We start from the raw sequence: 14,056 nt of genomic DNA, 5'->3' as shown, positions 1-14,056 counted from the left end.
AATCAAACACACGGCCAGGTCAACAACTTCAATGAAAATTCGTCCAAAATAAAACAAATTACCATTGAACAACCATTTCCCAACAAAACCCAATCAATAAACGGGCCCTAGCACATCTCAGAGTCATCAGATAATATGCAGAAATCAAAAAGCCCCGAAATAGAATCCTCAAACCCTAGTTCATCACATTTTCGGCCAAATTTATACCAAACCAAAGAAATTCGAAATTAATTCTCAAATTCAAGCTATAAACATCAACAACCGATTCTAAACAACATATAAACCCAACCAATTTCACTGAATCAACCCGAAACCAAAACCCCCAAATTACAAGCTATGAACCCTAGATTTCAAATACAATCCAAGGAAAGGAAATCTCACCTCAACCCACGGGTTCTAGCTTTCTCGGAGGGTCCTCTTTTCTTTCCCGGTGTTTTTCCTTGCGCCGGCGTCACGGCAGTCCTCGGCGGCGTTGTTCTTCCTCGGCCCAGAGCGCGCGCGATGGAGGCTCGGCGAGGGTGATGGCGCGCGAAGGAGAGGAGAGAAGAAGAGATAAGAGAATGAGGTTATGGTGATGGTGAGTCTCGGTGATGGTGATAATCCAAGCTCACGAATTTTTTTTTCCATTGTCTGTTGCAGGTGTGCGCGCGCGGGGAAGAGAAGGAGAAGAGAAGAAGAAAAGAAAAGAAGAAGAAGAAAGAAGGAAAGGGAGAGAAATGGTGAGGTGGCCAAATATTAAAGGAGGAGAGAAAAAAATATCCACATGGCAGCCATTCCTTCGGACACGTGTGGGACAGGTGGCCCACGTCTTTAATGCCACGCTTCAAACCAAACGACCCCTCTGTAAATTTTTCTTTCAATCTCGTCCTTCATTTTGTTGCACATTAGTCCTTTTAAAATAAAACTTCACAACTTTGTCCTTAATTAGTTAAAAATAAACTTGAAAAATAACCGAGAAAATTCTCATTATTTCCCGTTACCTTGAATATATTTAAGGGATTCCGGAATTTATTTCTATTCTTGAGATTTTTAAATCTCCGAGTATGTTCCGAATAATTTTATTCGGAAATAATATCGAGTTCACTCGAATATTCTCATTCCGAAATTTCATCGACCTTAAATATTATCATTTTTCAAGATATTTAAAATTTAAGGACGTCTTATATGCAACAAGAATTTGAATTAAAACTCGTCCATTTTATTCAAATTTACAAGTCGAGCGTTTACAAAAGTTTATACATTACACGAACCAAGGACCACCCCGAATGAATCTCTCACAATGCAGCCAACCACAAATCTGCGTTCGTGAGGACGAACCGCCGCGTCAATCGAAATAGCAATGGAGCCCTTGGGAGGAGGCGTCCACTTCCGAGACGTCTTCGGACACACAGCTCCCCTGATCTTGCCTGAAGCCTCGCGAAACTCATTAACGAAACCTTCCGTCCACTCCACAAGTTCAACCGGACTCCATCCACTCTATGTCTGTTTTCAAGTCCATACAAAATCATCAGAGAATAACTTTAAAATTTAATCTATATAATTATTTGACCCAACTAAGAACAAACTTATTTGATCTAATAGAATTATTTTGATGTATCTAGACTAATACCAATCCAACCTATTTCATGAATAAAATGTGACCAATTAACCAACCAACAAAACGACTTGTTACAAAACACATCTTGTTATCGCATCGAAACATACGAATGTTGACTAATCTGACTAACATTGAATTTGGTAAAATGAAACGGTTGACTAACTAAAAAAAAGGGATTATCAAGGAATACACATTGAAGGCTAAGATTATGCGTTGAATTTCTGTTAGTCGATCGATAATAACAAAAAAGTGACTGTGATTGTTCCAGAAGAAAATGAGACAGATATGAGGGACCGATGGAGAATATGATCAAAAATCCATAATAGAGTCCGACCAAATTTATTATCTTCATGGATAAAGATAAATGAAAGGACTAATTATATTCCTGAATTATTATATGATGATTTTTTTTTTAACTTTTCATATATAGAAAGAGACTTAAAAACAACATCTCTTATCTCAATTGACACTAAGGGTATGTTTGGTTGAAAAAGAAAAGTGGAATATGAATGAGAATGTGAATGAGAATGGTAATAGAATGAGAATGAAAAGCTAGTATGTTGTTTGGTAATTATTTTTAATCAATTAAAAATAAGAATGGAATGAGATGGTAATTGACAAAAATAACCCGACTTTATCGTCCCCAAAGTTCAAAGGCCCTCTGGTTCGAATGTCTGCAAGCCATGAAATGCAGTCTGGTCAGAGACGCCCGTAAGGTGTTCGGCGGAATGCCTGAGAGAAGCATGGTGTCGTGGAACACCATGATTGGGTCGCTGGCGAAGAGTGGCGATGAGAGAGAAGCCCTCGGACTGTTCTCGCGTATGCACAGAGAGAGCCGAAGGTTCAGCGAGTTCACGGTCTCGAGCGTCCTCTGCGCCTGCGCCGGAAAAGCCTCGGTCTCCGAGTGAGCTGTTGGCCTTCGCCCACTCCACGAAGCCGGTCGGGGACGACGGCTAGTCGGCGGCGTGGATAGAGTGAGGTCCGCCGGAGTTCAGGTCCAACGCCATTGCTAGGGTTTTTTGGTTCCGTTGTGTTTAAAGATTGACTAGGGTTTAATAAAGGCGGATTGCGAGGGCGGCGGTCGGAGACGGCGTCGTCGGTGGAGGCGGTGCAGGAGGTGGCCGAGGTCGAGATCTGCCATCAACATATCTGGGTTTGGTATTTTGAAGTTGAAAGTTTTTAATTTTTTTAAGTAAAAAAAATAATAAAGATTTAGGGATAAATTTGGAAAAATAATTGATTACATAATGGAATGGTTCATTCTTCCCAATATATGAGGAATGAAAATGGAGTAATGAAGATTCTATAGAATGATGATTACCTTAAAAAAAATTAAACCAAACAAAGCAATCCAATTTTTTTGGAATGGATTCCATTCCATTCCTTCATTTTATGGTGAACCAAACATGCCCTAAGGGAGTATTAATTTAATGGAATAGGACACTACTACAGGAGTTACAGAGTAAAATTATAATTCATATTAATAACTATAATGATCAGACTTTTTTTTTTAATTATGTCACAACACAAATAACATTAGGGCTCTCGAGATACATAGCAGTATGAAAACTCAAGTTTTTCCATATAACCAACATTTGATAAATTTTAAGTAAATAATCATGAGATTTTATTAAGAAAACCAAAAAGACGTTAATAATTGTAAATAAATCATCAGACTCCAAGGATATAAACGAAATCCTAAAAATAATAGGGCTCTCTAGATATATAGCCATATGAAAACTCATGTTTTTCCATATAATTAACATTTAGTAAATTTTAACTAAATAACCACGAGATTTTTTTAATAAAGCCAAAAAGACATTAATAATTGTAAATAATTGCAAATAAACCATCAAACTCAAAGGGCATAAATGAAATACTAAAAATGTTCAAACAATGCTACATCAGCAAAATGATTATTTACTTCAAATTTACAAAACAAGTTGACTATTTAGCAAATCTCCAAAGTTTGGTAGCTTAGTTACTTATATATTTGATAACATTAAGAAATATGAACAGGGTTACATTAATTTAGTTTGCATAAACTAAGACTAATATTCAAACCTATTCACATATCATGTATAGCCTAAATAAATTAAGGGAGGGTTAAGCATATAGCCTAAAATTTTGGCCCAATTGTCTAAAATATTAAGAAAATATTCCATACTAAAGCATGATGCATGCTTCATACTATGGAACCGTAAGCATGAATTGGACTATTTATTTAATTATTTGAATAGTTTGTCTATGATTTTAATTGAGGGTAGCCGCTTGACTATTTTGTAAGATCCTAATTTAACGAAAAGCACTTTGCTATTTTGCTAAGTATAGACATTGAGATAAAGATAGCTATTGCCGAGAATTTGATCACTACTACGAAAGGATTACGATACAACCTAATGTAGATTTGGATTTTAATTAATAAATAAGTTTGTTCTTAGTTGGGTCAAAAGTCAAACTGATAAAACAGTTAAGTAATTTGTCAAAATGACACAATAATGGAAACATGACGAGTACGAATATGACACAATGAGTACGATTATAATGAAGAATAATGATTTCGGCCTAATTAAACACGATTATTATAAATATATTAGATGCAAAATGATAACTATAAGAAAAGGTTATCTAAAATTACAACTATAAGATAAAATAGATATACAATTATCTATGATAAATTAACAAACAAATTTTTAAGTAGCTAAACCAAAAAAAGTTTATGAATTGCTAAATAGGCAATCTTTCGTTAATTATAGGTAAATAGCCATTTGGATGATGTGTCAATATTTGGATAATTCGAGCATTATATAAATACCCCTTTGTTTGTTACTTAAATTTGGGTATTTACGTAAATTTGACCATGTTAATAAAAATACATAGCTATTTACTTGCAAATAAAAAAATTAAGGTTGATTATATAGCAATTTTATTATGTTTATATATTGTAAATCTAGCGAACTCTAACAACTTAGTTAGATGAATATGTGGCTTGTATCTTTACATATATATATATATATGTATATATATATATGTATATATGTATGTATGTATATATATATATATATATATGTATATATGTATGTATGTAAAGATACAAGCCACATATTCATCTAACTAAGTTGTTAGAGTTCGCTAGATTTACAGTATATAAACACAATAAAATTGCTATATAATCAATATATATATATATATATATATATATATATATATATATATATATATATATGGCGATTAGATTACAATACTTTTTCTTAAGAGCGATACCAAATAAAACACTTCATTTTAGTTAGATAGTGGAGAGTAAAATTTTGTGCACAAGGGATCTAATATTCTATCTACAAAGTAACGATCAAAGCAAATGAAGCTCGTTGGGTCCCTAAACGATAATTATTGTAAATGAGTACCGAGCGAACGAGGTTAGATATTCTAGTAGTCTTATCCATAAACGATAATTATTAACTCTTGATTTTTAATGGTTGATTATGATTAATGCATATTGATATAATAAGGGGTTAGCTAAACATGAAACGACACTCCGTCCGGGAAGTTCATTTGTAAGAATGAAACTCGAAAGATTTCCATAGGTCGAAAAGTTGCCGGACAAAAAACTATAAAATCATTGGTATATACAAACCAGGTAATTTCATAGAGTTAAATATTAGTAGGTATTAGCTCATTTAATTCATACACCTGCACCAAGAAATTACCATGAGTATTCTGTTCAAATTAATTTTCTTTTCCAATTTATTAAATTATAACATCTAATTAAATATTAAATATAACGATTAAAACAATGAAACTTTATTGACTGAATTTTTGTAAGTTAATGAATTTACATATATATATATATATATATATTAAAATCAATTGCAAAGGCACTTCTTCTTATATTTTGTTATATTCTGCTAAAAAAACAAACAAACACAACCTTTACATATGTACATAATACATATAAAGGCAATGCTTGTTTTGATGAAGGATAAGGCCGGTTTGGCTAGGTCAACACACGTGCAATGCAAACCCAACGTGTTGAAAATATTGGCACATTATATATGGTATAAAGTTTGCGTTGGAAATAAAGTTTTGAAAAAAAAAAAGAAACATTTTGGGTGGAGAATAAGGCAATAAAATCACCGAAAGATTTTGTTTCCGCGTGTGACTGTGGTGAGTCCCTATTCTTCATTTCTTGGTAACTTTACTTTTTCGCTTGCCGATAATAGATTTCCAGAAAAACAAAAATTGAACAAGACAATGGTCACATTATTATTACTTCATGTCTCGTACCACTTGTCCTCTATCTATCTACTACCATTAGAGTTTTCTTTTTTCTTCTATTGGTCTTTTATGCTCTTTTTGCTGTTGTTGTTGGTTGTCACGTTTATTAGTGCTCATAATAATGTATCACGTCGATGATTTAAACTAAGACTATCCGACTTCGAAAAAGAGAGAAAGAAATTTCTATGTGATGATTAATAAAGGGCATCAAAGAAGTTGAGTTGAGTTTGAGTTACGACCAAAAAAAAAAAAAAAAATAGGACGTGCATATGCTTAGGAAAAAAAATCAAATTCGTACTTTCTAGCAAGGATCGAAATACCGTTACCATTACCGTTCCGAGCTTCAGAATTTACAGAATCTACTGGTAACCCTTGGTACCGTAAAAGAATACCGGGAAAAGCAAGAAAAAAAAAGAATACCGGTACCGTTGAACTTATCGTTACCGTTGAGAAATACCGTCAAATACCGTATTTACCGAGAGGAATCCAGAAAAGACATATAAAAAAAACATACAAACTACGTAGGATAAATTCATAAAATTAAAAATAGTGTACAATGTTTCAACACATTACCAAATTACAAACACAACAAAAACTAAATTCAATAGTACAAAGTACAAACCAAAATGATAAAGTTCAACACAATCCACCAAATACTATAGTTCAAGAAATTCAACATAAAAGAAATATAAATAACTACTCATATCGACCGTATGCAGCGGTCATACAGTAATCATATCAAGTCATGTAATGAGCACATGCACGAAAGGACATGTCCAAGTGATAGTCGTACTCATATTGAGATGCAGCAACATACATAGAGTGGAGGGGATAACCTGGAACTGATCGCACCGTCTCGGGAGCTTGACTTAATGGATAGTACTCCTGATTGTAACTGGAATACCCGTCATCATACGAGCTTGACTAAATCATCACTAACTAATAAAAAAATTACAACAAAATTCGGATTAATTACAAAAAATTAGAAACATGAATACAAACTCTAAATAAACACTACATTCATGTTCACAACTACCAATTTATACTTAATCTTCAAGAATTATAAACAAATTTCAAAAATTAAACTCAAAATCATCAAAAAACAAGAAATGGTCGGGAAACTCACCGGGATCTGGGCAAACCGGCAGGATACAGTGACTTTTGTCCTTCACCGCGTCGGGAAGCGCTCCGGACGGCGGGATCCGGGCATAATTTCTGGAAGTTTGGTCTTGCTCGCGTCGGAATTTCAGATCCTCTTTCCTGTCATATTTTTGATTTTTTGGGGGAAACCCGGGGTTTATACCCGTTTTTTTTTTTTTTTTTTAAACTGAACCGGACCGGGAGGTGGGAACCAGATTCCTTGCTGGTTCCCGGTCCGGTTCCCCCGGAATCACCGGAATATTCCGGTTTTGAACGTTTCAGTGCCGGGGAGTTCAAAAAAGGGGTATCCCGACCGATTCCAGTCCGGTTCCCCCCGGGATTTCAATCCATGCTTTCTTGTTTGAAAGAAATCTAAATTACTTTTATATATACTAAAAATACAATGACATGACCCCAATCATCTAACTTAGATGATCATGATACTAGTATACTACCTTTTGCCCGTGTGAGGATAAAATGTGTTCAATCCCGGATTTGTCCCCATCATTTAATATCATTTAATATTTACAAAATTTCTTTGTAATATATGAGGTTATTTAGTACAGGAAAAACGCCTATAAAACTAACCAAATGAGTTGGTTAAGTAATATTTTAATAAGTAAAAATGACACTCATCAAAATATTATCTATAACCGTTAGAAACAATTTTGACTTACCCATATAATATATATAGTATTATGAGAAACTATCAGGGCCGACCCAAACTCATTAAAGACCCTAGACGAATTAATATTTTGAGTCCCTTTGATAATAATAAAATATACTATAATTACATCAAAAGTATCAACATTTAAAATTAATGCCTATAAATCTGCTCAAATTCTTTATCTGCTGAATTTTATAGCGCCTCGAATTCTTTATTTTTCCTTTCCTTCAAATCTCTATCCATTTGATTTGAAAATTTTAGGGCCCAACCCAATCGAAGACCCTAAGCACAGGCCTTCTTGTCTATAGCAAGGGCCGACACTGAAAACTATCATTCGAATAATATTATCTTCGTACACAACATTTAAAAGCCAGTCACAATAATCTTCTAATTGTTTGATCTGTACTCATTAGTCGGAAAAAGAAGGTTTACATTTCGATTTATCCATGATAATTGTAAACGATAGCGATACAATAGTAGTTTTACGTGTACCTCTCTAAGTTACTAACGGACCTAGATGATTACACGACCGTCTAATTTTTTTTCATTATTTTTTACCAAAAGACTCAGATACATAAACTCAATTAGGCATATCCATTGATAACCCGTTTTTCAAATCAGGGGAAAAAATAGAGGTCCAAATTACATCTACATCAAAAAGCAATGATTTTTTTAGCTAAAATATGAGCTACACGAGTACAAACTCGGAGATGAAATACAACATCAAAATGGAAAACCTCGAGATCGACTAAATATAAAAATATCGGAAATCACTTTCTTCGCTGCGAAATTCTCATCTTGACGAATTTTACTACCACCTCGTTAACTAATTGCATCACGATCTTCATGAAGGCACCTCGTATTGTCATCGACCGTCTATTATATAAGACATGGAATTGTCTGATTAGATGTCGTGAATTTATTGAGACAGTTAAAACTATCAAAATCACCTTCACATGGGCAGTGTTGAGATTCTTTAGTAATTTTCCGAAACGCCACGTTGTAGAGCCACAAATTTGGATTTGTGTGTTTTTTTTTTTCCCTGTAGTACGTCACTGAAGTTGTGGACTTGTACAATTCACACACTTCTTAGAGACAGCGACAAAACCATGGACAAATCATAGAAAAAAAAAGTTGGCACTGTTTAAACTTTTTTGACCTATCATTGCCTTCCATTCTTGACGCAACATCATATTTGCCATCTATCATCTATTTATTTCTTTATGGACGTATTCTATGTTAAAACTTTAAACTTCCCTTATTTCAAAACGTGAAGGTTTAATGACTGTTTGTGTCATAAAAAAAAAAAAAAAGAAGTTAAATGACTTCTTAAAGGTGACTTGCATACTAAGCCTGAAATTTAAACGACAATAAAAAAATATTGTCGTTCAACAGTCTAAATCAAGAATATTTATAGATGCACTGATATCCAGTTTAATTAAGATATACTTATCGAAAAGTTATGATTCATAGGTGATGGTAAAATAAAGTAAACATCTTACTTTTTCTTTTATTTTTCAAACTATGGGCTCACCACTGTATTGTCGTCTTGGGTGTGTGTCAGATATGTAAAGAAGAAAAGACCAACGAACAATGACATAACCTCACTATTTCAAACATGAAAAAAAAAAAAGTGAAGCAATAATAAAAAATAAAAAGTTAAAAGATTAGTTGTTATATCCGTTTTTATTATAGCGCAATATAAAATATAAGATTACATACAGTCATATACTAATTAATTATTAGTTAGTTATAATTATAATTCAATGATTTGAGATTTTAATCAAACTTTGCACTAAAACAGACAACAGTTATGATTTGACTTGGCTTGTTAATTTGTTATTTATTTATATATTTTTGCTTTTGAATGTCATAAATGGCCAAAACTTACGAGGAGACAAAAACTAGGAAAACAGAAAAGATAGAAGGATCTGGATGTTAGAACTTAGAGTGACTTTTTTTTTTTTAAAGGTTAACTTAGTAAACTTATAGTGACTTGGTGCTGTGTGTCATAGCTTTTTCTATAGACTGTAGTCCACACTACAAGTTAAAAATAGTAGGGTTAATAATTCGTAAAAATAGAAAACAGTTAGTCATTTAGTCGGCAGAGATTAGTCGGTACTTGGTGGTACTTGGTAAAATGTAAAAACACATATATAAAGACACGTTCAAAGACAACAACATGCAACATGATTTCTTGAGTAGAGTAGTGAGACAAGGACGTCACCATATGTTGACCGTACAACAATTATAATTAGTAATGGATGAATTGAGAATTAAAAATTGCGCGTATTTATGAATTGAGAATTAAAAATTGCGCGTATTTATGAATTGTCGAATTTTATATTGAGTATAAAGTATTTACATTAAAAAAAATTGTACATATACTAGTACGCATTTATTTTGGGGTTATACCAAACCTACCATTTAAAACTTTTGACTAAAATCCATTAATTACTTCTAATTTCAAAACTATGATTATTTATTGACAAACTTATCAATAAATTACTATGTTTATTGACAAAAATATCAGTAAACAACTGTGCTCACTAACAAACTCGATATTAGTTTTGAAGTTAGTGGCAATTTATAAGTTTTGGTAAAATATATATATATATATATATATATATATATATATATATATATGATCAAGTTTTGAAATTATCTCTTTGTTTTTTCTTTTTCTTTTTGGGCCTTGACCATGGCCTGTTTTGCCTCGCCTTTGGGCCGGCCCATAGTACAATATGTCAACTCATTGTAATTTGAACTATAAAAAAGTCATCATAAAATAAATGAATATTTTATAGTAAGTTGATCGTTAACCGGACAATTTTTTAAATACAAATATCAATTTGAAATAATATTTATAATATAATCCAAAAACAAATAAATACACATATAACTTGATCGGTTCAAGAAAAATAGAACTGCAAAAGGTGTAAAAGAACATTAGAGTCGACTTTTACTTTTTGAGTTTTAAACACACAGAAATCCATTGAGATACGATTTCTTTATATAGTATTTTTTAAAGTGCAACATTTTTAAAATAGTTGTTGTTTTAAATCATTTGAAATAGTATTTATTAGTAGGTAGCTAGTTTGGTCTAATGGTAATCCCACACATATCTCATCTGATAGATCCTAGGTTCAAGCCTCATAAACTACAGAAATACAGGCCCCTTATAATTTATCATAAATCATGTAATCTTGACCAATAATACCACATGCGCTTGCATTGCCAATACATAATGTAATCTTGGTCAATAGCGCTATTTCTATTTTTTTTTATAGTATTTTTTCAAACTCTAAACAGTATTTTGATATTATTTTCCATATAAATGGAACTTTAATTAGTAAACAAACAATAGATAAATATTTCTAAAAAATATGTAAACATAAAAAATGATTGTTTACAATTTGACTAAACGTTAATTTTGCGATAAAGCTTTAAACACGCTATTCTTGCGATTAGTTTCAAAAAACACTATCACTTACAATTTTCACGATGAAATATTACAATTCTCTTGGGCTTTCAGCTCATTTACAATGTAATATAAACACTTTTTTAATATAAAAACGATTATATATGCTTTTTTTTTATTAGAGCAATTATATTCACTTTTGATAGAAAACATCATATAGATAAATAAGTATAAAAAAAAAAATTGAAGCACAAAATAAGATTTGAACTATTTATATTTTACATAACCTTAATTTTATGTATTTAAACATCAATTGGTCGAAACATAGTGGATATATGATTTTAGATTCTTAGGAAGTGTTTGGAACCCGAAAAATATGAATAAAGTGCAAAATCGCAGAAAAATAAAAATAGGATAGGAAATTAGAATTCTATATTGTATTTGATCAAGAAAGATAAAAACGAATGCCTCTAATTATTTTTACGTAAAATTTACTCCATCCAAACAATGCAGAGAAAATAGTAGGGATTCTATTTTCATTCGATGTCAAAATTTCAAAAGAAAAAAAGTAGATAAAATAAGAGTGATATATATATATATATATGTGTGTGTGTGTGTGTGTGTGTGTGTGTGTGTGTGAGGATGAGTAAATGATAATTAATAATGTGTATCCTCTCATTTATAATAATTTTTATTTGCCTTATACAATCATGGTAATATATTGAGATTATAAGTAGAAAAGAAGTGATTGGTGGAGCATTAAAAAAATCAAGTTAAATAAATAATGTGTGAAAAATATAAATGATTAAATACATGACAGACTTATATAAATATATATTTATATATTCAAAGTCCTTTTAGTTTATATGTATAACATTTCTTCATATACAATTGTATATTTATGGAACGTACATAAAAATTGGCTAGACATGAAACATAAACAATAATTAAATATTTATTTAAAAGTAAATAAAAAATATATCGAATGAGTTTCAACACTATTTCAAATCATTAATTCCTACGTAAAGTTAACTCTGATACATTCATGATCAAGCAATCAATACGTACTTGTATTTTACCTTAAAGCTATAAAATAATTGTCAAATATGAACTTAAAATGAATTACATAAGTTGTCTTCCTAGCTATCGAGTTATTTTCCTAAATTTCGAGTGAATTACACGTGTTGCTGATCTGTTAAAGACTAAGTGTGCAACAAAATTGAATTTTATTCAAGTTTGGGTTTCTTTGAATCATTTCAAGCCCCCTATATTTCATATATTTGGTTAAAAAAAATAGATATGAAGTAGTAGCGTCTCTTAAAAATGTATTAAAAATTCATTCAGTTGAAATAACAAAAAGAAGAAGATATCTACCTCCAAAAATATAATGGAAAGACGAATAGCCCAAAATTAAAAGCCATGAAGAAATGATCAGAGGTGATTGGGAAAAGAGAACATATTTGGTTTTTCAGAATTTTAAAATTGAAGCACGAAACTTGGATAAAAAAAATCAACACCTCGAGACGACAATGGGGAAATTCGTTTTCTATGTCGGAGAAAGCAATATGAACAATTTGATGCCAAAGCCAAACATGACACGCGAACAAAAAAAACAACGACTGACAATGTTAAAGAAGAGTTTTTCAGTTCTAATAAGAAAATCCGAAATCCCAAAACAGAGGAGAACCAAAAAAAACCCCAAAATCAAAACCCAGAAAAACGTGACTCGTGAATAAATTTCTCACCACGTGAATGTATACTATAAGTGACGGCACATGTGTCAGATCGGAGAACCTCATGGCTTGCCGATAAGTTAAAGCTTGTACTGACTCTGCGAGGAATTTGGTGTCGAATTCACGATGGTCTAGTTCACATCAAGAGACAGATAGGATAAGATGAGGAAAAAAAAACATCAAAAATACTCTTTAAGTGTTTGTTGTGGATAGATTATTAATAGGAGTACGCTGAATGATATCATTGTTAACGACCCCAACTGTGTTGTCTACCTCAACCTTCTATGACAACAATGCAAGCATCAGTTTTCAAGCATCTTAAAGAGACAACAAAGTTTACTAATTACCTGAGCGTCCCTTGTTCCGACTGTACAGTTGGGCCTAGCCTGGCGAGTAATACCTCAGAGTTACACATATAAAACAAAACAAAAACGAACCAACAAATGTCAAAATTGGTCTCTCTCTCTCTCTCTCTATCTCTCAAGCTTACATGCAGAGACATACCAAAAGCCAACTGGCAGCTTTGATTCATTCACAAAGCGATGAAAATGACAAAGGATATAAGAAAGGCCAACCATAGTCTATAATTTGAATGTGATTTACTTGCTTATTGAGAGTCTATAACTGTGTATATGGTTTGCATAGGTTTTGTGCTCAGTTTGTTCACTTGCGTACGGAGCAACTTATTTGTTTGCATCTTTTTTTTACTTGTCGTTTGTAGCTGATACGACCTGTAGTTTTAGTCTTGCCGTTAGTAGCTTTGACTTGCCTACGTGGCATAGCATTGACTATATATTCTTGTATCAGTTCGTTATTCAATCACATCAATAAAATCAATACAGTTTTTCTTTTCCAAATTCTGTTCTTCTTCCAGTGGTTCTTTGTTTCAATCTTAATAACTTTGGAATGCGATATATATTGCTCTCTTTTTTTTTTCTCCATCCAATCTTCCTTCTTTCTACTCTAATTACTACTTGTATAAATAGCATGGAATGGATAGATAGAGATCCAATAATAAAAACTCCCTCACCATATATTGTAGAATTCCGTCAGCGAGCTGGAGCAAGCAGGAGCGAACTGAGGAGCGAGCTGGGTAGCGAGCTGAAGCGAGCTGGAGCGACCTGCGAGCTCGCTGAGGAGTTGAGCGATCTGCGAGCTGCAAGTTGAGCGAGCTCCGAACTGCGATCTGCGAGCTGTGTTTCGTTTTATTCTTTAAGTGTTCC

This window comes from Urtica dioica, chromosome 4, assembly GCF_054948205.1.
Source record: "Urtica dioica subsp. dioica isolate 48M chromosome 4, U.dioica_male_clone48M_v1_H2, whole genome shotgun sequence".
Taxonomy (NCBI): Eukaryota; Viridiplantae; Streptophyta; class Magnoliopsida; order Rosales; family Urticaceae; genus Urtica; species Urtica dioica.
This window is presented reverse-complemented; position numbering follows the sequence as displayed.